At 31.2% G+C, this 22,658-nt stretch overlaps 1 long non-coding RNA gene and 1 other non-coding gene across 2 annotated transcripts; both read left to right on the plus strand.

Annotated features, from left to right (window-relative positions):
• The first annotated feature begins 2,910 nt into the window (after positions 1-2,910).
• On the plus strand, positions 2,911-3,584 carry LOC107879624. Its single transcript, XR_001677024.2, has 3 exons — positions 2,911-3,064; positions 3,139-3,222; positions 3,303-3,584. It is a non-coding gene; the product is annotated as an uncharacterized LOC107879624 (long non-coding RNA).
• Positions 3,585-14,288: 10,704 nt separating this feature from the next.
• On the plus strand, positions 14,289-14,389 carry LOC124886903. Its single transcript, XR_007044304.1, has one exon. It is a non-coding gene; the product is annotated as a small nucleolar RNA snoR99 (small nucleolar RNA).
• The last annotated feature ends 8,269 nt before the right edge of the window (positions 14,390-22,658 follow it).

Below are 22,658 nucleotides of genomic sequence, written 5' to 3' on the forward strand. Positions count from 1 at the left end.
TTGTTGAGAGTCAATAACATGCCAAAAGTCATTTTTAGGAATATCTTTCCACTTGCTTCAACCTCTCTGTGGCATTATTTCACGTGAATATCACTTCTTTGGGACCAGCGGTATCATAAATAGCAAAAGTTTTTTTTTATGCACAAACATGTCTAGTAGCTCCTGAATTAAACTACCATTCATTTGGATATCCAACTAGATTGCTTTCAGTTATCATAGCACATAGATTTTCAATCTTTACAGTTGTTTCCAACATGCTTATCTGATCACTTTTCTTATTCTATTCAAAACTTGACTATTTAGAGCTTTACGGCTTACATCACTATAATTGTAGCACTTGCCTTTAAATGTTTTCTTGTTCTGCTATATCTTTTGTCCAGAAGACTTCTTCCTCTTCTTATTTTGTGGAGCATCATCCTTAACAGGATTTTCAATCATCATTGATGATTTCTCATTTAATTCATTATCCTCTTTTATCTTGGGAAGACTCACAATATCTTTTAAATTAGACAATTAATTTTGAGTCATTATTATTTTTTGAAATATAAGGATCTATACTGGTGAACATTTGCATGACATCATTTGCTTTCATTCTGTGAAGTTCACACCAAAATATGTTTTGATTTCTTTGTCGTTTTCATTGCTAGAGAAATATCTGAACGACTTAATATCGCAACATTGGTTAGAGTTGGGACAACAACATTTACAATCGAATAAATTTGTTGATCAATTTCATTCATCATTTTCCTGTCAATTTTTGACATACACTTTAGTATTTCAAAATACTAATAATAAAGACTTTAATCTTTAACTAACTTATTTCTAGTCAATAATGATATTTTTATATCTTCAAATCACCAACCGAATGAACTTTGAAACCTGATAAAGATTTTTATACTTCAAATCAGAATCAAATTCAAACATAGTGAAAACCCATAGGTTTTAAACTCTGTAATTCAATACAGAGAGTTTACCAAATTAGTGAAGTTTTTATATTTTCTAGCCGAGGGAGTAGAAATCAAAAGATCTTAGTCTCCACAAAATTCGACCCAATAATGATTAATCAAGTACTTGACTTTTAAATGGTGATAATTTTTTTTCTTTTCACCAAAATTACATATTTTTATTCCTAATTTCCTTAAAATTGCTAGTTTTCTTTAGTTTAGTGAAATTTGTATTTTTCAACAGAAACTTCAAACACATGTTCAATTAATCATATGAGCAATCAAATGAAGTCTACACTTTATATTTATAACTTTGAACTTTTAGCAATAAGTTCAACTTCAAAGTACTTTCTAGAAAATAGCAAAACCAAATGTTAAGGACTTCAACATAAGTTCAACCAACTTACGAACTATTAAAATAGAGTTTCAAGAACTTTAAACACAAGTTCAAACAATTGAAGAAATATCAATATGACGTTCAAACTATTTTCTCGAAAAATAGTAAAACCATCTTTAAGAAAAAAGAGATGTAATAACAAATTCATGTTAATAGAATTCACCGTGTGTCCTTAAGGAAATTCTTCCCCTCAAGTATCCAAGGTTGTTAAATATATCCTCCTACGATAAAACAAGTAACTTTTAAAGAATAGTGTTACCTTATATTCTATCGAACTATGAACACACTCAACGAGAGAAAATCACACTTGAGTTTTTTCAAGAGAAAAAATCATTTTTTTATTCAAAGTTTTATGACTATATCTGAGGAAAAATTTCGGTTTGTATAGTCATCAAGTTGTTTCTTCACAAAGAGAAGTAATTGTTCAGAAAGGTGCATCCTTTCATAAAGGTGCAACTCTTCGAAAAAGGTGTAACTTTTTAGAAAAGTCACAACCTTTTGGAAAGTTCATAACCATCTATTACGAAAAGGTATCTATTCAAATTGCATCCTTTCTCTTGATATCTTACTAGAAAAGAACCTATTCATTTTCCATTCACACATCTTAAAAACACAACAGATGGAACATGAAGTGACAAGGCAAACAAGTTTTTTATCGAGAAAGAATATATATTAATGGGAGAAGACTTGCCAAAGGTGAATTGGAGACTTACATTTTACAATTTTTATCATCCCAAGTTGATATTCTTTTGGAAATTAATGATTATGGATAGGTTTTTACTAGAGAATGACTTATGCAGTGGGGTATAATAGATTCAGCTAGTTATCCCTTGTGTGATCAAGAGACTAAGAGTAATAACCACCTATGTTTTTCTTATTCATACTCATAAAATATTTGGAATAAAATATACGGTGTAAGGGTATTCCCTGAAGGGTCAATACTTGATGAGAGGAGAAGCAATGTGTCATTACATACGCAAATGTACAAAGTACACAAAAAGCAATATACTGAATATACCTAGCCAATGGAAGATCCAGGATTTTCCCTCAGGAGTTTTAAAAAGGAAAAGTATTTTAAGTCTTTCAGCATTGATTTTGTGTTTTAAATTATTATAGCATTTTCTTATTAGCAGAAGTTGTTGTATGCCTATACATGTAGAAGAGAATTCAAAAAAAAAATAAGCCTCATATTTTTTATTCCAGTAGTTCAAAATTAATAAATGTATAGATATATTGATTTTCTACAAAATTATACAACATATTTTTTTGTCTAAGAAGTTTGAGTGAACCCTCTGGCACCCATGTAGATCCGCCCGTATACCTAGCAAGTGTTGTATATCTTATATGGCATGAGAAGAATGTCAGGGTGTTCTTACAAAGTCAAGAGAAAGATTTTCTTTAGTTTAATTTTTGAATTTTATTAGTTATCCATAAAAAATGTGTCTTTACATTAGATGGACCAACCCACTATTATTTAAAACAACTGAGAATGGACCACTACATTTTTAAATATACTTGGCCCAATCCCAATTGCTGTTACATATAAAAATGTCTAAGGGTTTCCTAATATCATCTTCACTCTTCACCATCGCATACCCAATCACTTCAGCTGTGAAATGTTATCGTTTATTGTGAGTAACTTAAAAATCTTCATATATCTTCTGTGGGTTATCAATCAAGTGATATGGACTAAAGCTGCTCATGTGTTTATCAGCACTTAAAAGTTGGTGGCTCCACTTCTGGTATGTTTTTAGTTTTTTCTTATCCACTATTAATAGACTCATTTCTTATTTCTAGGTGTGTTCTTCGGTGGATGGGATGAAGCTCTAATTTTTTGATATGTTGAGGGTCTCAGGTTCCTAGATTATACTTTTGATATGAGTAAGCACTTACTTCTCTCCTTCAATTTCCTTTTCAGCTTCTATGCTTCTTTACCCTACTTATGTTGATCTTTATTGTAGTCTTTGCTGGGATGGAGAAAATGAGATGCTAGACCCACATACTACTAGATTGTAGTAGTCTATCTAAGAGTTTCAGCTGCCAATATCTTACCTGACCCTCCCTTTTTGTTGCGAGTTCTTTTTGAAGGCTGACATAGTATAGGCTAGGGAACTTCTTTTGTCTTTTTGTTAGTTTCCCCATTGTAAATATATGGTTGTGTATCTCTAAACACTATATCCTACTCAATATATTTACTCTCTTGTTGCTCGCATCCTTATGTATGGACGTTTTAATTTGTCACAGTTTAATATTTACCTGCCTATTACCTGTAATTGCTGAAAACTTGAAATCGCAAAATCCCCTCTATCTATGGCTACATTAGCTAGATGATCAGCCAACTGATTTCCCTCTCTTAGAATATTTTTATACTATACTTGCTAACTATAAATTAATTTCCATATTGGCTGAACGTATTCTTTTACATGCCAAGGATAATTCTATTCCCTGATTAGAACTTTTTGCATCAGTAGTGAATCATTTTGAATGATCACTTTACCTGTATGTTGTTGATCTTCACGAATATCTTCTTGTAGAATAGCATTAGCCTCAGCTTTAACATTAGAGGTATTTTCCATCATAGCTCCTTCTACATAAAGTAGATCTTTTTTCTCATCCCTTATAGAAAAGGCATATGAACTGACCCATGGATTATCTCTGGATGCCCCATCTGTGTTGTATATAATCCGACTATTCTCTAGAAACTTTCACAACACTTTAGTAATCTTTATTTTTGGCTTTATTCCTTCTAGTTCCTTAAGTATATCTAGAAGCTACTGGGAAATACTTGTCTTGGATTTCTTACTTTAAGTAATAATCCCATATTTCTGGTAATATTAAATATTACTTTATGTATAGACAAGTTTTTCCCCTCATGCTTGAAGATATTTTTCCTTTTCCAAATTTACCAAATGATCATACCTGGAAGTGACTGAAAGTAAGGCTTGATGCTCCCTTTGACTTCCACATTCCACCATGTAAGAATAGTTTCTCTCAAAGTTAAGTCTTTTAGTAAAATACCTGCATATGAAGCAAAAATAGGATCAAGTCCTATTAGCTAGAGAATATCTGAGAATCACATGATTAATGGTTTCTTGATTAGGATAAGTACAACAACAACATTTAGTTGGTCCTTCCATTTCCCATCTTCTCAGTAGGGACTCCCCTGGCACCTTTCCTCTCTAGAATATCCACATTAGAAATGACATTTTGAAAGGCAATCCCTTAACTTAAATAGATTTGTAAATCATGTTTTTTTCTTGCCTCTGTCTAATATAAGCCTGTGTTGACTTAACTATGAACTTACCAGTAGTTTCCAACATCCAAATAGGAATATCTCTTTTTTCTTAAATAATTATAGGCCTCAACTTAGTTAAAATATGATTGATAACTTCCTATGGCAATATCTGCATTAGTACATGCTCATTCCATTGATATTCAACAATTAAATCCTTGACCACTAGTAGTCTTTCATCCCATCCCTAGGTCTGTAACATGTTATTTAAATCACCAATATCAATTCACTTATCAAACCATATACTAGATTGTTTACCTCTGATCTTTCACAAAATGCAGTGATCAACTAAGTCCTTGTCCTGCAATATATTCTTCCATACCTGAGACCCAGAACCTGTCTTTCATAGTATTTTATTAGAATGTTGTTTCCTACAATATTTGTTATGAATTAACATACTCCATATAGAGTTATTAGTTCAAAACTTCCACCACAACTTGCAAAACAAAGCCATAAATACATCTTGTACCCTTCTAAACCCGAATCCTCCTTTTTCTTCGAGAAAGCATAAAGAACTCCACCTGATCCAATGTCTATTTTCTCCACCTATATTATTTCTCCAAAAAAATCTATCAAAAATTCTATTAATAGAACTTAAGACATTAGAAAAAGGGTTCACTACTGATAGGCAGTGAATGGGGATACTTTGTTAGATATGCTTAATGAGAACTGCTCTATCCCCCGAGGAAGACAATTTCCATTTCCATCCTAGTAGTTTACTGCTAACCTTCTACATAATTGGTTGATAGAAGTATTTCTTCTTCCTAATACAAAAAATATGACACCCTAGATAGGTTAAAGAAAAATCCTTTCTATTTATACTTGTACCTACCTCTGCCATTACCACACTTCCTTGAAACACACCTTTGTTCAAATAATTTGCACTCTTCTCTTTATTGATCTTCTGGCCAGACACTTTTTCATACTTGTCTAGAGTATTAGCTACTTTCTTCAATCTAGTAAGGTAAGCTTTTCAATCGATGATCATATCATCAGTAAAGGCAAAGTGATTCACCTTTGGGCTTCCTCTTGGAATCCCAAAAGGTTTAAAATCTGTTATAAACATCAGTGATTTTAAAGCTATGGAAACCACCTCAGCTATTAATATAAAGAGTGTAGGTGATAAGGGATCACCTTGCTTTCCTTATGTGACCTGAAAAATCCCTTAGGCATCCTATTCAGTTATATTAAATACTAATTGTTTCCAACTAATCTATATACTATATAAATTATCAATTCAATAAACCCAACTTCCTCAATATTTTAGTAAGAAACAACCAGTCCACTCTATCGTAAGCTTTCATCATGTCAAGCTTAATCACCATGTTAGGAATTTTACCTCTTTTCTTAATATCATTTATGATCTCTGGCACCACTAGTATATTTTATTCAATACTGCTTCATTGAACATATTCTCCTTGTTATTCAGAGATAATATCAGGCAACACCTTCTTGATCCTTTCATGAATTATTCTAGAAAATACCTTGTTTACAAAATTACTAAATGAAATAGGTCTAATGTCAGAGAAATTATTTATTACTAACTTTTTGGGTAGAAGTACCAAGTTTGTATGAGTTACAAATTATGGTAGTTCATACCCATAAAAGAAAGAAACCACCATTTTATGCACGTCTTCCTTAATGATATCCCAAGCATCTTAAAAGAATGCTCATGTTATTCCATCTGGTCCTACTGCACTATTTTTATTCAGCCTCAATACAACCTCTTTCACTTCTTGCATTTCTGGTATTTTGTTTAGTTCTTCATTTTGACTGTCATGATGAATTGTTGGTAATTACTCCAATATTCCAAAATCAGTGGTGTCTTCCTCTTTAAAAAACTGCTTTTGAAAGAACTAAGTAGCAGCTTCTGCAATATTATTTAGATCTTTCAACCATTCCCCCTAATTATTTTGTATTGTTTTCAGCTTGATCCTACTTCTTCTACCTTTTACCACTATGTGAAAGAATTTAGTGTTTGTTTCCCCATTCTTAAACCACTCTAAACCAGATTTTTGCTTCCAAAATTCCTCTTTCCCGCCAAGCTGTAAAGTGAGTTCTGCCTAAGCTTTTAACAAGAATTCTCTATTTGCACCTGACAGATTCTCCTTAAATTGTATCTCCCTAACTTTAATAACTTTTTCCAAAGTAGAAATCTCTTGAAAGATGTTACTAAAGCAATCATTGCTCCATTTAGTTAAAGCACATTTCTCTCTTTTCATTTTATGGTGAAACATAATGAAAGGATTTCCCATCACATCAGGCTTCTATTTTTATTGTATTATCTGCAAACAAGACTTATCCTTTAGCCAAATATTTAAGAACCTGAAAGGTTTAAAAATGTTCTCCTTTACAATACTGAAGTTGATTTTTAAAGGAGTGATCAGAACCACTTCTAAATAAATGTTCAACTTCTTGTACTAGAAACATATTATGCAATTTCTCATTAACCTAAAATCTGTCCAGTCTTTTAAAATTACACACTTCATCAGTTCTTCCATTCCACCAAGTGTACTTGTTCCCCTTAAACCCAGGATCTTCTATATTACACATGTTTATACAATGCTTGAAATCTTTAGTTTCTTCTACAGTCACTGGTAAGCCTCCTACCTTCTCTTCCTAATTAGTTATGACATTAAAATCCCCACCTACCAACCAGAGATCTTGAATTCTCTAAGATAATTCTTCAAGTGATTCCTATAACATTAATCTTTCCCCCTGGGTACATTTAGCATAAATTAATGATACTATTACTATCACCCTTGCTTCTTAATTCTCCAACCTTATGGTGATTTGTTGCTCTTCATCTCTTATAATTGTACGTACAATATTAGACTCCATGAATATGCATATTTTTCTAGAAGTATTAGTTATTGAATGTTGCATTCCTAACATTCTCCTATACTCTTTAATGTCTTTATCACCTTTGTGTTTTTTCTTTTGAATATCCTTATTTCCTTTCAACCTATCTATCTTCTTAGGAGATAGATTCCCTTCAATCCCCACTTTGTCATCCGTTTCCTCCAAATCATCTTCATCCATCACTACATTATCTTTGTTACTACATGCCAACTATTTTTCAACTTGGATTTCTAAAGGTAGAATGTCCTCCATCACTTTCATATTATATTTGTCACCCTTAAGTTTCAAAATAGCTAACTGCATATCCCACTTAGCATTTCCTTTTGGAGTTTGCTATGTAGTTGTATCATCACTGAACCCCACCTCTATCTCCTCAACTTTATTTTGTTTGCTCATTTTATCTACTGATTGCTCTGTTGTTATGTCTTACTCTAATTTTTCAAAACTATTAGTAACCCATTATTTTGTACTTTCTTTGTTCGTCTATTGTTTTTCCCCTATGTCAATTGTTTTAACTTTGTTTGACTCAAATTTCTTCTGCTCTTCCACAAGTACCTCAAAGGTATTAGAAACCGGCATCAACTTTGCATCTTCCTCCTCTATTTCGCCCAATATGTGTCCAAACATATCTTTCATATACTTATTATTCCTACTTAGCCATTGGTGCTTATTCATTCTTCTCCTTCTCTGATTATTATACTTTTTTTCTACCTTATTATCTTTGACTGGATCTATCTAAATTTTTGGCTCTTCTTGCTTCTCATTTTTTTTCCTCCATCAACTCTAGATGAACATTCCAACAAGAATTTTCATCATGCCCCTGTAGATAACACACTTTACAATACTTAGGTTTATAGTCATAGTGGATTAGTAACATCATCCTCTTTGTTGATTCTAACTCTCTTTAGAAGGTTAGCTACCAGATCAACTTCAACTTTAACCTTGCACAACTTGGCCTGGTTTGATTCTTAATAGCCATATCCACTGTTAATGGCTTCCCCATGCTGAAGCTATTAAAAAAATATCTTTCTTAGCAAAAATGTTTGGTGGTAAATCAGGCATGGAAATCTATGAAACACCTATCGTAATATCGACATCTGGTTCAAACCAAGGATCCTACTTTAGGGTTCTCATTTGCTAGTACATATCTTTGGCTTTGGTATAGTAAGTAGTTTTTAACATTTTATTGACATAGTCTCCCAGAATATTCAATAGTCTCCCAGAATATTCAATTGAATAAGGATGTCTCTTGTATCAAAAATACCTATATTATAATCTCTTTTGATTCTATATTTTACTGGAACTTGTTTCTGCATCTCCATTATGTCTGATTTTCCATAAGAGAATTTACCAATAATAGCATGTTGTATATTTTCTTGTACAATCATATTCTTATTTCAGATGACTTCTATGTAATACTAGGCTCACCATGCAGCATTATCACAAGCTTTGGTATTATTTTGCTTACTACAATATCACTTGCTTTATTTTTCAACAAACTTTCATACGAAATCTCTTTAGATTCTTCTACTTTTGTACTTCTTTCTATCTCCTTACACTTAGGATTACTTTTTGATGGATTAGTCCCACTGGACGTGGTGGCCATGATGGCCTACTCATAGGCAAACTATGTTTAGGTTTTCTCTTGGATAGAGAGAGAATTTTGGCTAACTCTTTTCCTTAATCGATTTCTTTTCTCATATTTAGAACATATTATTCAAGATGTACATGTTTGAGGCTCCATGATGATCAAGTTAGCCAAGAAGTAGATACTATGAATTACTATGTGTAGGTTCTTCAAATAATTGTAAATGTTAGATTAGGTTGTTGTATTGGTTGATTCAGCTATGAGGCATCTTCTCTAGTTGATGATGAGTTTTGTAATAAATAGTTCATTTGGTAAATAAGACACATTAGTCAACACAAAAAAAAGGTTGTGATAATAACATTCTCTTGCAAGTGAAGTTGTGCGTTAATAATAACAAACACATCTCTTTGAAATAGAAATTGAATAATCTGTAGACTCTTTGTAACTATATCAAGAACTTGATCTAACAAACTAATATTGTCAAATTTCAAGACACTTGGAAGAGAAATTTTCCTTGGCAAAAATAAGAATCTAATCCAATGTGCTTTGTTCGAGCAAGAAGAATATGATCGATCGTAAAATAAGTAGCTAACAGATTATCGTATTAAAGCTACGAAACAATATGCAGAGGTATATTTAACTCCTGGAGAAAGCAAAGGTATTATATTGATTTCTGAGATTACAAGTTAATGAGTATCTTGATAGCTGAGGGTAAGCATTAGTTCAATCATGGTCGGACACCGTCTCAGGTATTTAATTCAAGGAGGTACATGTCACTTTATTTATGTAATAAGTCTTTTTGAATTTTTTTTTAAAAAAAATGTCAAAATTACTTATTTTAGGGAAATATTTTAATAACTGTCAAAAGACTAGAGGACTATTTTTATAGATCAAAAGACAGTTTGACATATGAACGACACTAGAGAAGACAAATGTCAGTTCGAGTCTAGCCAAATCTAGTTCTACCACCGTAACTTCAGGATAGTTAGAGGTTACATTCAGTTAACTTTCTCTAATATGATTCGGGACCAACTGCACTTGTTGTTGCTTGCCTCACTTTAGAGTAAAGTGATTGGGAAGTCATTTGCGATCGATCATGATACACTTCATGGCATAATCGATTTTGAGAAATCGGGGATTCACCCCTGTATTTACACACCCACGTAACAACTTCAATAAGCAAAACCATTTGAAATTTTAATTTTATTTCAAATAATAAAAAATTGATACTTTGTTCAAGTAATTAAAAATTTTAATTCATTTTTATAAAATTGTCCTTTATGTAAAAAATAAAATTTGTGCTATCTTCGGTATTGAATAATTATATAAAGTAGTACTTCCTCCATTCGTTAAATAATTATTTAAAGTAGTACTTCCTCCATTCGTTTTTACTTACTTAATTTGAACTTCGCACGCCCCATAAAGTATAATGATTATTATGGGTTCTTTACCACAATATCTTTATTAATTGATCATGGTCTTGGATATTAGAAAATAATTTGAAAAAATAAAGTAATTAATGTGAAGGGTACAATATGAAAAAATAATTATAGTCTTTTGATATGCTAAAAATAAAAATCTATTTTAGAAAAATTGATGAATAAAGTAAATGGATGGAGCAATAGTTAAATTTAGAGTTAGAGTTCAAAACATCATTAACAAGTTTAGCTTAGCAGAATACAATTCTAATTAAAATATTTGTAAGAATATTTCAGTCAATATGAGTTAGGTAATTTTTATTAAAATTATATTAATCTTTTTCCATAATCAAGGTAAAAGCTAGTAATAATTACATATCACTTGAACTTTTGATAAGGCGGTAAGGATGATAAATAAGATGAACATGAGGGAGTATCTTATATGTAGGTTTGAACTTAAAATTTTTTGGCCTTTTATAGATATTTGCCATAAGAATTTGGGACATTGTCTCCTAAGGCGAAACAAAGCACAAGTGTTGCGCCAGATAGTGAAAAATTTAATTTGAAAGGAAGGTAAAATCATAAAGTCGGGTAAGGATTCAGGTAAGGAGGCTTGTAATTATCAATTTGAAAAAAAAATTACTATATAGAAATATTACGAAAGGAACGCCCACGGATAGTTTTGGTATTCACATCTATTTCATTGTATGTAATGTCCAAAAATATCTTCCCATATTTTCATTTCTCTGCCACATGATGAAAATTATCTATTCATGTGTCTATGACTAGACCACATGCGCATTACATGATTTTTATAGAAGGGACTACTTAGGATAGTTTGGCAGAATACATACGCAAGTCCCTCAAGTACGCATCATTTTTCACTTAGGCACCTCAAGTGGATATTGTTCTATTTCGGCACCTCAAGTAGGTATAAAGTATGTCATTTTGACCCTTTTTATTGAGTTGGTAAGGTGCGTGTGACACACGCATTGAAGGCGCGTTTGGGTGGCATCTTCGTAAATTTTCAGTGGCATTTTTGTAATTTTATTTTTCTTCTCTTTTCTTCTCTTTTCTTTTTCGTCTTTCTTCAATCCAATAACTTACCACCATTTTTTTCCTTAACATATCCTTATGCTAAAATGGTTAAATCAAGAATCTTACATCTTTTATGAAAGAAGAAATCAAAAAACAAGAATGATTAAATCAAGAAATAAGAATGCTTAATTATAAAAAATAAGAATGCTTAAGAAATAAAGTTAAATCAATGAAGAAAAATTGAATTCAAACAAAATCAATAAAAAAGAATTAAAATCGAAGCATAAAAATCAAGAAAAATTAGTGAAGAAAAAATAAAAATTGACGCAAAATTGGTGAAAGAAATTAAAAAATAAAAGCTAAATTCGTGAAGAAAAATTAAAATAGAATAAAATCAATTAAAAAATTAAAAATTGACTAGTGGGGTAGGTGGGGTGGCGGGCATATGGGTGGGTGGGGTAGAAGGGGTGGCGGGATGGGTGGACTAATGGGGTAGGTGGGTGGGTGGGGTGTTTGAAGAAGAAGGTTGGTGGGGTGGGTAGGTTAGGGGGAGGGGGTAATTTTTTTATTTAAAGTAATTATTTATAAATTATTTGAGGTTTTTTTATTTATAATTAATTATTGGAAAAAGGGGTGATTATTTATTTTTTTTTTTGAAAAAAAAAATTAATTAATGATTTTAAAATTATTTTTTAGAGAAATAACATGTGTCAGCATATTATTTTTCACTTTCCATATCATCAGGCGCGTGTAATACACGCACACAATATAAATTTGTTGATTCGGCAAAAGGTGCCAAAGTGGTACACTTGAAGACCGCTTGAGATGCCAAAATGGAACAATGTTCACTTGAGGTGCTTAATTGAAAGATGGTGCATACTTGAGGGACCTACGTATGTATTCTGCCTGATAGTTTTGATATTTCATGAGAAAATACATAATTATCCCTTGATGTTGTTCGAGATTTTCAAAAAGACACCAAAACTTTAACTTCAACCTATTACCCCACAATTCTTCTTTGTTACGTTGCAAACACACCATTTTGGACCTCTACGTATATACACACGCAACAGGCGCATGAAAGGGCTCAAATTTGACTTTTTGACCAATAAAAACTGGCACGTGTAAATAATTAATATATAATTTTTTTTTAAAAATAATATTTATTTACTTTGAAAAATTATCCCTACCCCTCTCCGTACCCCCTCCCCCCACCCACCAGCCACCATTATCTTCTTGTTTTTCGTGTTCCATTTTTATTCTTAACAGATAGAACAAGCATGAAAAGCTCTAAAAAGAAAAAAAATACTCAAAATTTCAAGATATTGGTATTTCACACACACAAAAAATGAGCTATAAATAACTTAATTGAAGGGATTCAACAATGGTGGTGTCTTTGTTTTCTTTCATTTTCTATCTTTTTTTGATTTCTACCTTCTTCATCATCTTCTTCTTCTCCATCAATCTTCATTAATAGTATCTTTGTTTTTTCTCTTCACAACATGGATATATAGAGTTGCGAATTTCAGAAAATTACTCAGTACTAATGAGTAATGAGATTTCAAAAACATTGTCTTCTTCAACTCCTTCGTTAAAGCTCCATTAATGGAGTTTTATGATTCAAATAAATGGTATTGAAGATGAAAAAAATAATCACAAAAAGGAAACTTGATTTCACAACTTTTAAACAAATTAACAAGAAATTAAAGTTAATAACACGATTTTTTTATCCCACTAGTTTGATTTATAAAGGAGAAATTTTTTTTCTTTGAAATTTCCTAGCTTCAAAGGAGAATTGGAGAAAAAAGAGTAATGGCTATTAATGGAGAATTGGAGAGAAAAAGAGATGATGAACGGGTGATAAGTGAAATTAATGGAGATTGAAGATTGATTAATGAAGAATTGGGGAAGAAGAAAATTGATTAATTGATAAATAAAATAAAAAAGGAAAAGTTTATTTAAAAAAATAAAATATGAAATTAAACGTATTTACACGTGGCAGCACCTGATTGGTGCGTATATTTACTCTCTTTGTTGTGACTGAGATTCAGCGAAAAATGGTGTATTTACAACGGATTAAGTAAGAATCGTGTGGTAATAGGTCGAACTCAAAGTTTAGGTGTCTTTTTGAAAAACTCAGCCAATATCAGGGAGGTAATTATGTATTTATTCATACTTCATATATATTTCATTATAATTGTCAAAAAATATATGTCAAGGTTTATATTCTCTCCGTTTCATTTTTATGTGTCGGTATTTTTTTTATTCCCTCTGAAGAAAATATTATTTTTTCTTATTTGACAACTATTAATGACAACATCCTCATTTATTCTTATTGGGTCTCACTTAGTAAGAAAAGACAACTAAAAAATAAATATTAATGTGACTTTAAGAGGGACAATTTTATAAATTATATGAAGTCATTATTTATTTATTAAATTTCATATCTGATTAAATGACGACACATAATATAGAAGAATTATTTCTCTACCACATGAATATCTATCCATGTGTCTATTGCTTCCACCATATGTAAATTGCATGTATTCGGAGACCTCTAGATATTTAGGAATTTGAAAAGTTGTCTCCCATAGAAGAATTAGAAAAATTGCTTGACAAAAAAAATTTTGATTCAAATATTAAACCCATTGATTTATCTAATGCCTTTGTTGTATATTTTAAGGCTTTGTATGTCAGAGATCAATGCATTATTTGATGTAAATACACCCTTCGCATAATAATGAAAGAGTTGTTTTAGGGATGAACAAATCGTTGATAATTTAATTCATTCATCTCTTTGTCATTATCACAGTGTTGTTGTTTTGATGATCATTATCAAATAGTATGATTTAGATTGTTTTGAAGCTTTTTTTAATTTGGATAGTCTATACTATTGCTATTTGTTGTAGTTATCATATTGGCCTGAGGAACATTTATTTTTTTTATACAAGTACCTTCAAAATGTATATTCAAATTATGATGATTAGTATCTAGATGAATTAGATCAACGAAATTGAGAGCAACTAAAAGAATGAAATGGCTTAGTATTAATATATTTAAAACTAAAAGGCTATGTTTGTTTGAGTATCATAGTTCTTCTATTTTTTGATACAAAATGAATATTTTTGTGAATGTATAACTACTTTCTATAGCACATGAGTCGATTTATCTATGTATGTGACTTACAAGTTTGCCTACCATTGTGACAACTAATGTATGGTACTACATTTTTGAGGTAGGTGTTCTTTTTATTATTTTAAAAATTATGCAGAACAATGTGTTCAAATTGTGAAGATCAATGTGTTGTGAGAATACTCGATTAATCATCTAAAATTATCTTTAAAATAAATACTTACGCTAAAATTGTGAATGAGTTGCTTTAATCAATAGTTCTATCTAGAAAATTAGAATGAATTTTCTTAGCTTGTTCTTTTTATGGTTTTATAAATAAAATGCGGAAAAAAGTATAGTAGTTAGAAGATTTAATTACAATATGTAAGTGTGTATGGTTCTGGGCATGGGTTTACGTACCTTTTGATGCTTATAATGTTTTTAGGTTGGCATCTTTTTTTAGGTAGCTAATAGTCTATTGCATGAAGTTTTAATGGATAATAGTATTCTTCAGTAAAACTCTTCTTCTTTAATTGAAGATTTTGGTTCTTTCTTTTCAAGTTTTCCTTGAATTATGTGTTGAATAATATCTAAATCGAGTTGAATAATGATCCTATTTTCTTTATAATTACTTTTTTACATTTTTAGATCTTACATTCAGTCCCCTTTAGGGAATCGGACTTGCCCTTTTTAGATTCTTACTTTCAGAATTGAAATAGAAAAAACGTTGCAAGAAATATGAGGTACAATTAGAAGAGATAGATTAGTTTTAATTAAAAGTTGAAATATTGTTCAAAATGAGTGTGTTACAACATATCACATATGTAAGATTTTATGGAGGAATGTGTGTGTAACCTAGAATTAATCACAAATAAATGTATAACCTAAACCATGAGCAAACATAATATTGCCTTAATCTATTTTAAGATTTATGTTTACGGCATCTAAATATATAAAAAGTTTGAAATCATGTGATCTTTTAAAAATGATTAATATTGTCTTTTACGCCAGCTAAAATGATTAATATTGCTTTTTACGCCAGCTAAGTTGTAGTAGTGAAATCTTCGTCCCTGGATAAGATATTATGCTCATACAACCATTGAAACTTATATGAATCATGCCTGTTTGATTTTCAACTAAATTTGAAGCACGGTAGGCTCAATTATGTAGCCATAACACCTTAACTTACAACTATGACTAAAACATAAAATGTGAGGTGTAACATTATCTCTCCTTGGAACCATTTGTCCTCGAATAAAGGTCTTGTATAGAAGAAATCACATGAGTTTAAACAATTTATTACTGTTGCACTATACTCATCGATCTAGTTAAGCGGTACTTATGACAATGGTTTGATAACCAAGTATTAAGGAATTCAGAATCACAAGTTATAAATACAAGAATTATCACACTAAGGACATGAAACATGTGTCCATAGAATCAAAGACGCATATACATGAGAAACTACATATGAACGTGGCCATGAGTATCGGTTCTATGCAATCTAATGTTACATAACGAGAATCAAGGATGCGGTGAACATAGTTGGATCATTATTTCCACCATAGATGCTATGACTGATAACCCTTTAGCTTAACAAGATTTCTTAACTATGTTTTATCTTCTGAATACGACACATCATCATTTTCATTTATAATCCCCATACGAAGACATAACTGCTAAAGCCTGAGTCTAACCACATGTTGTTTTCCAGTTCAAAACAAACCTAAAGGTACATTAGGCACGGATAATACATATATTTATCACATAAATCATGAAAGGTGAGTCATTCTGGACATAGATAATGAAATAACATGATTTTAAAAATATCAAAAAGTGAGTTCATAGATCTGGACATACTCAAATTCATTTATTCATTAAGTAAGTCTGGGATAATTGAGTGAAGATATTACTTTAATTGTAAGTACTAAGCATGGATGTAAATTTATATGAAGTACATAATCCTAGACCATAGGCATGATGTTAATACGTTGGATATGAGTAGAGTATCTTAATGACATAAGTACAAGGAATATTCTAGGATAAGAATGGGTCGCTTTCTCATTATAGCTCTTTTCTGGAACTCATTATGTTACTATTTGAATCCCAAGATCTGACTTGGTTCTTCACCCTATCATCACCCCCTTTGCTCAAAAATTGATGTTCTAAATTTGTGGACCTATAATCTTAAGTGATCTTATCATCACCTTACTATTCATCAACGGGGTATCACTGTATACATGAATTCTAAACTCTCCTTGATAAAATATATTTATAGATACTTAATCTTTGATAGGACTTCTTTCTAAGATACTTCTCTAAACTTCTTCTTGACTCTATATGGACATCACTCTATAATTTATGCTCCTACTAATATATATAAAGACTTCCTCTAACATTTACAGAAAATTGGTTTTTCTTATTAGTCTACAATGATCACACCTCTAAATTTCTATCCAGCCAATTTTATAGAATTAAAAGTTATATTAAGAGACTCAACATTGCATTGTCTTATCAATAATCTACTGATTCAAATAGTAAAGATACCATATAATTCATGCCTGAAATCTCTCAACCTTACACAATATCAAGTAATAAACTAGGAACATACCATATGTAGGAGTGTAGAATCTCATCTACGATGTATATTTCATGTTTTCTTAGAATTCTTAAGGTTTTCTCATTATCAAATATTGTTTCCTCCATTCACTTATCCATATAGAGCCCGCATATATCACACTTACACTTTTACACTTTTCACAAGTTAACAACTTAATTTCTCACATACGTTAATATATCAAATCATAACTAATATTATCAGTCTCATACTACCCTTCTTCTTACCACAATGATCATCTATGGTAAAACTTAACGGGCTAGTACTAAACAAAGATAACAACACTAATCCACTTATACTACTCAGAATTATTACTACATAAAAGAATTATTAAATAATATATCATTGAGGGCTCATGACAAAATAGTGAATTTTTAATATAATCTCACAACCTATCTAATTACAATCTATCCGCATATTTTCTTCACACACTATTACAACTTATTCAATTACCTACCTATACTATATTAATAGCTCTAAAAAAATTAGGGATACTCTCATTAAAACACAAAGGGTAGCCTAAATTTTTCAATTCCCAACCACTCTATCCTCTTGTTCACAACATGCACTTTATCTTTACTAACACCATGTCACGTCATCCTAACATGCTTCCTAGTTCAAGCACACTTATAAGTCATTATATCCAATAATCCTTTCTCTAATTGAAACTATTAGAATCTATACAAAACTTACACTGTAGCTAACACCTAAGGACATATCACCCCATCAATCACTTAATAGGTACATGACTCTAGCTATATAGTTCGATTAATTTACTATCTTTACATTTAGGCCACTATACATTGACTTCATAATTTTGGCTTTAAAATTCATTATACTACTTATGACTTACAATACCACAAACTATACTATCTCTTAGGTGAAAACACAACCCAAGTATTGAAATATATATTTCCACTTTTAAAGGTGTTATTGGTAATATTGTTTGAAAGGGTTTGAGAGAACATATTACAAAGGGACAAATAGACCATTCATATGAAAAAAGGGTGCATTCTAATAAAATAATGATATTATATACATTAGTGAGCTCCCCTCGAAATTGGTATGGTCTTTTATATTTCTGATGGCTATATATAAGAGCAACACAATGATAGGAATCTAAGAATTACAACTTTTATCACTTTAATAATAAGGTGCAAATGGAGGAGTTGAGCCACACATAAATCTAAGTAATTTTCTTATGGATCCAGTCTATTGTAAGATCTAGAGTGTGAAAAAATATGAAACATCTCCTAAATTCTCCGTAGCCACCCAATTTTAAGTGTAGCATAATTCACACCCATAAAAAGGGCGGTACTAGACACAACTTCAAAGACACCCTAGAAGACACCCTAGGACACTTGAACTATGACCTCTGATACCAAATTAAGTATAACTAATAATAACATCTGAAAATAGAATAACTAACTATGCTAGTTTGAAAGTCTCTAAATATCTGAATATAAAGAAGATGGGACAAACCCCCAACTAATTTCGACTGAAATAACTACTGAACTACTGAAATACTAAAATAGATAAGCTTTTTCTTCAAAATATGAGGACTTACCACTATAACTGCTACTGATAGCCTAAGCTACTAAGTACGATCGAGAATCTGAGCGTCTAAACCTATGATATGAGAAATCATTGTGCAAAGAAAGAGTATGTGTTAGTAATTGGAATATACTGGTATGTTAAGTGAGGTAAGGCTATATACATGGGTTCATATGCATAAAATGATAACCAACTGAATGAATATCATGAAGTAACTGGATAAGAGTACATGCTAAACTGTAACTACTAAACATACTAAATATGCTATACTGCACATATAGGTATACCCCGTGTATCTAAGATTATACTAAAACTGAGTAATGAATTTTGATGGATGAATAACTAATAACTGATAGCCATGTTTCTGTAGAACTTGACTGAGTTCTTTACTGAATACTGAGACAAAAACTGTAACTGTGGAAGTGTTCATCTAACTGATATAACTCGATATAAATTGATTTGGGGTCAAACCTATAACCCCATTTGGAAGGGTATTAGCACCTTGACACGGGATACTAATAATGCTAGGTCAACCCTTATTTGGCAGGAAGACTCATGAAATATATATATGATTTCTTCAACCCTAGTATGGCAAGAGAATGATTTACCCTACACTAGCTTCATAGTTCAATAATGCAGGGACTCCTACTATGGGTCAAATCCTTTGCCGACAGGAATGCCCCCATCTCTGGGTTTGCTCGATGCTGAATCCTACTCCTAACTGAATCAACATTGAATAGATCACTAGACTATACTATGCTTGACTGATCTAAAACTGATCGTGTTGACTGACCGAACTGAACTGAGTTTACTAAGTTCTGTTATCCCTGAGTTTGCTCGGTGCTGAATCCTACTCCCAACTTAATCAACATTAAACATATCACTAGACTTTACTATGCTTGACTAAATTGAAACTGATCGTGTTGACTGACTGAATTGGACTGAGTTTATTGAGATCTATAACTGACTGAGTATTACTGTTCTTGACCTTTACTGGGACTATTCTATAACTACTACAACTATGTAAACAACTAAATTTCAGGTAATAAATATCCCCAAGACTCGATAGCATAATAGATAAAATTATATCACAGCTTTAGAAACACAATAATAGGTTAGCATGAATAAATTACTCATATGGACATTCTATCGAACACTTGGGGAGCATGATTGTTATACATGAGAAATAAACACATAGGGAATCATAACTACAACAAGCAACTTGCAAATTCAAGGGTTTTGATATGAGAGATTCATAATCCAATACACATGCTAACTTAATTTAATGGAACTCATAAATGATCTTAACATTAAACCCATACAACAACACAAACATGAGCATAATTCAATTCATAACATGGAATAAAAATTCAAGTTTTGAAAAGGATTCTTGAACTCCATGGGTGGAAAAAAATCCATGGATGAACACCTAGCATACCTTGATTGTTGATTTTGTGAGAATTATCGGTGAATTCCTAGGACTTAGAATTGTCTTGATTAAACTAGGGCTTTGTTCTTGAAAGTATTTGTGAGATAGTGAGTGAATTTTTCCCTTTGGGAGGTTTAATTTTGTGTTATGGATGAGTATTGCAATGGGAAAATAACCCAATTACCCCCATAAACCTATAAAATAATACACAAATCTTTTCCAGTGATGCGATAGGCAACGTGCTGTGTCGATGGAGTCGACGCGATCACCGACGCATTGCATCGATTTTACTAATGAGATAGCCAATGCAATGCATTATGATCATATTGATTGCTAATTTGGTCACCCAAATGTGGATCAAACAATGTTCAAAAATTCTGAAACTTACCCAAGTTGACCTATAGATGACCCTGATCATGAATCAATTTAAAGATCTATAATCTAAGGCTGGGAAGATCGTGAATGGTATCATTAAAATATTGAGGCAAAAAATTTGACTAAGTGTCAACACTTGGCTGAAATTTTCTAAGTCTCGGACCTCTTAACATGCTGTAAAGGATGGAAATGTCTAGGACTTTGTGAGGTCTTACAATTACACACTATGTAACAATTGGGATAAACAAAATCTGTCCAAAAATCGACTCTTAAGTAGTGATTAATAGCCTAACTAAAATTTAAAAAATTCTATGGAGTATTGCTTTAATTATTGAGGATAGGAATAAATGTATCACAACTCTGTAGTACTTAAATAAAATATATTTATAAAGAAAGTAAATATGCTTGCAGACATCTGGCTAACATGATATTTGATGCTATTGGAAGATTTGAGTTTCCAGATACCTCAAAAATTACCTAGGAAAGCAAATAAAGACACTTAATCAAGACAAACACTGGGTTGCTAATCTACATGTCAAGTGAAAGAGCATTATATCAGATAGTATGTTGAGGGAAGGAGAAGAAGTATTTAACTCATGACTATCAGTATGGTTTAGAATGGTGTCAGTGATATATTTTCCTATCTTAAAGAGGATCACAAACACTCATCATTGGATATTTGAGAACTGAGTTATAGAGTTGCAGATCTAGAAGCATAGAAAAGATATTATTATAAGAAATCTACCGCAATATTAAAGTTGGAGAGTTAACAAGACACTTCATATTAAGTTTTAAGAACACAAAATTTCCTTTCTTTAGCAAGTTCATGCTAATAAATTCAATCTATTTCACAAGTTCAAAGAATTTCAATGAAAGAGTAATCCTTCCTACTTGATAAGAATAAAAAATTTCAGCATGCCAACATATACCCAAACTAGATCAGACATCAACTTAACAGACAAAAAAAAGTTCTTCATCTTTAATTAATCTTAACATCTTTTAAGAAATTTAGAAACAGAAAATACTTATTGAATATTATAGAGATCACCATTTTATTTACTAGATAGGATTCAAATTCCAGATTTAGTCTCAATCTATACATACATTATGAATGCAGAAGCACTTGTTAAGATTTTAAGAGGAAATAAAGCTTAACAGGTTAAAGATGTAAGTTAATAGCTGAATACAAACACACAGACACCATAAATTTGGAAAGAAGATTATAAAATAGAGATTTGGAGAATAGTAAAATATCAAAAAACGTCAACAAAAGATGATTCTACATATCTTAAAATATTTGAAGAACTTGAAATTGGAAAGAAGGAATTTAAACTAAATTCTTAAACCAATTCTTTAGTGTTCCTTAAGATGTGTGTTTGAGATGAGGAATGGGTAGCTGTACTGATGGAAAACATGTAAAAACTGATGAGGATGTGTGGTTTTTAACATATAAACCTTGAAGAAAATATAGGAACTCTTTATAAAGAACCAAATTGATAGAAATAGAGGGTTTGATATTATTTTTATGTATGTGAAAATGTTGAAAGAAAATGGAAATTTATTTACTTAAATAAAATGTTGTTCTATTAAAAATAATGTTTAGAAGTTGAAGAATTAAAAATAAAATAAAAACTTAGGATAAGGTAAAATAAAAAAGATAGAATTTTCCTTAAAGGTACTTGGCAAGTTAACGAGTAGTGGCTTATTGCGTGTTGTCTTCTCCATTCTCCTACACTATTGCTATGTTGAAGCAGTGAAATCTTTATCCCTGGGTATGGTTTTATACCTCTATAATTGTTGAAAGTTATATGAATTATTCTAGTTTGATTTTAAACTAAATTTTAAGCACGACGAGCTCAATTATGTAGCCATAACACCTCAACTTACAATCATGACTAAAACTTAAAATGTGAGATGTAATAATAAATTATAGTGATTGTTGCCTATTTATATTTGTAAATATACTATTTAGAAATTCTACAATAGCAGATGTATTTTACTACTATAATCAATCTCTTAAGCATTCATGATCA

This window comes from Capsicum annuum, chromosome 8 (genome assembly GCF_002878395.1).
Source record: "Capsicum annuum cultivar UCD-10X-F1 chromosome 8, UCD10Xv1.1, whole genome shotgun sequence".
In the NCBI taxonomy this organism is placed as follows: domain Eukaryota; kingdom Viridiplantae; phylum Streptophyta; class Magnoliopsida; order Solanales; family Solanaceae; genus Capsicum; species Capsicum annuum.